Genomic DNA, 2,495 nt, shown 5'->3' with positions numbered 1-2,495 from the left:
AGGCTGCACCCCACTATTGCCCTGACACTCCTATCGGGTCTGACGGCAAGGTCAGAGGTTTTGTGTTGCAGGACCCAATGTTCGCCAGAAACTACGCCGGCGATCCACTATGGGTACCCGGGAGAATCGTGGCCATCACCGGTCCGAGATCGCATCAAGTTCAACTGGAGGACGGGCGAGTTTGGCGGAGACATCTGGATCAGATAAGGAAGCGCCAGTGTGGTCATGCCAATGCTGAACCAGGGACTCCAGTTGAGCTCCAGTTACCACAACAGAATCCAATCGGGACTATCTGAGGGGCCTGTCTCCACCGACACGAGCGAGGTGAACGGACGGTAGACCGGGACCGTCCGCAGAGACACCAGCTTTACCGACCAGCGATGCCACCGGGTTGTTGGACACTGACTGTACTACAAACCAACCCGATGGCAGAGACTATTCACAGACGCCTGATCAGGTCCCAGGGCAACCCCACTCTCCAGCACCCACCAATCCTGATTCTCCGAACTCTGCGTCACCAGTGACTCACCAGAACTGTGCCGGTCCGGCGCCCGCACAGACCACCAGCATATTTAAAGGACTATGCATGTTCGCATCTGGGGGAAGGGGTTTTATGTCCTTGGGACTGACCAAAGTTCCCAACCAAGTCCGTCTATACTGCGGGGTGTTTACAGCTTCCCATTGGCTGGTCCCTTCAACAGCCGGGCTATAAAAGCCGGCTGCTAGGTCGAGCCAGCTGCTGTTCGCTGAGCATGTCTGCTTGTTAGTATGCAGACACGACAGCCCTTTATTCTTTGAATAAAGCCGTTCCTTGTTAATGCTCTGGTCTAGCCTCTCATTTCCGATCTATAACAATTTGTAACACAAGCAACTGTGTTCCTGGAACCAAAGCTTATCCCAGAGAAAGGAAAACAAATGGGAATGTTTAGCAAGAGAACTTTTGCTTAGCAGGAGGGAAATCATAATGTCACTGGGTGCAGCACACCTAGGGTCACAGAATGCACCAGTCTTAGCAACACAGAACTAAAATGCAATTATACAGAGACCATATCATTTTCATATAGTTACCTGAAGCTCCCACCAGGATGGTTTTTCCTTTGTGGCTTAAAAGCCTACTCATACCTTCCTGCAAATGCCACAAATGGCCCCTGCACCTTGGGAAGGTTAACCATGCTTATGCCATCCTTACAGAGACGACACAGGAGAGCCTTCCAAACCCTAGACTCAGACTGTGATTCCAAAGTCTCCCTTCCCACAAAAACCAGAATACATCTCATTGGCAATATTCTTGGTAGGGGTACCTGGATTGGCAGTGCGAAATTCTAAAAATTTGAATAGACTAGCATGTACCCTGGCAAAAGCTTGAATTGACCTCCCATGCCCTGGATGCCTTTAACAGAGAACTGAGGGAGGTCAGAGAAGCCACCTTGAGAATTGGGCAGCAATAGGCTTCCTTCTCTTGAAGCATAACTATGGCTGTGAAAAATTCCAAGGGATGTGTTGCCTCAATCTGGATGAAACCTCAGAACTCGTAGGGAGGGACATCCACCACCTGAAAGAGCTATCTCAGAATATTGGTCAGGAGCAATCATTCCTGGACTTTTCATGGCTCTTCTCATGGATGCCAGATTTCCATTGGCTCAAAATCCTTATAACAACCACAGTCACCATTTGTATCTTTGAAGCCCTCATGTGTTGCCTCTGTCAATGCATACCACCCTGCCTTAGCTGCCTAAAGGCCTGTATTCCCTCTCAGAAGAGAAAATTAAAAGGGAGACAGGCAGCTATGATAATGATCCAGATTGATCACAAATAACAAGTATACCCAGACATTCAATCAGAGACCACCCTTTTTTAAAAAAAAATGAAGGATTGTGGAAAGGGAACTTCATGAGGACAGTGGTGATACCCAAGCAGGAAAAGCCCAAAGGGAACATCAGGCCAGCCATAAAACAAACTTGCATAGGAAAAGAGATTTGATAAAGGGTATTGAAAGAAGCCCCCTAGACAAAAGCCAAGTAATTAAGAAAGCTAGGGAAACAAGAAAAAGAAATCCCTTACAAACAAAAGGTCATGCCAAATCAGCAAAACAAATAGACAAAAGATATGAAATGAATTCCATAGCAGACAGGAGATTGCCACCAAACAAATATAAGAAAACATTAGGATGAAACTGATAATCCAATCAAACCACCCCGCAGAGTTTACCTCTGGCGGAAATGAAGACAACCCCTGACAGGATTTAAAACATTAAGAAATACAAACACAAGCACTCACACACAAAAGGAGAAAAGGTATAAAAATCAGGAGTTTAATATACAAAGATGGCTAGCCCCAGGAATGCAGACTTCTTGCTATCTCTTGCCTTCCTGAAAATTAAAGGAACCTGCTTCCAAGTAGTTGTCTTAGTCTGTGTCCTTGTACTGGAGCACTCCCAGTAGGAAAACCGAATCCTTAGAAGAAAGGCATTTTACAGCCTTTCAACAAACCTTAGT

At 46.5% G+C, this 2,495-nt stretch overlaps 1 pseudogene; it reads left to right on the top strand.

Moving 5' to 3' along the window:
- The first annotated feature begins 225 nt into the window (after positions 1-225).
- Positions 226-2,495, top strand: part of LOC148128360 (vomeronasal type-2 receptor 26-like) — a 24,514-nt pseudogene continuing 22,244 nt past the window's right edge.

Source organism: Pseudonaja textilis, chromosome 1 (assembly GCF_049901715.1).
Source record: "Pseudonaja textilis isolate UNSWEBS1 chromosome 1, rPseTex1.2, whole genome shotgun sequence".
Lineage (NCBI taxonomy): Eukaryota > Metazoa > Chordata > Lepidosauria > Squamata > Elapidae > Pseudonaja > Pseudonaja textilis.
The sequence above is the reverse complement of the archived record's forward strand: the minus strand, read 5'-3'. Positions and strand labels throughout refer to the sequence as shown.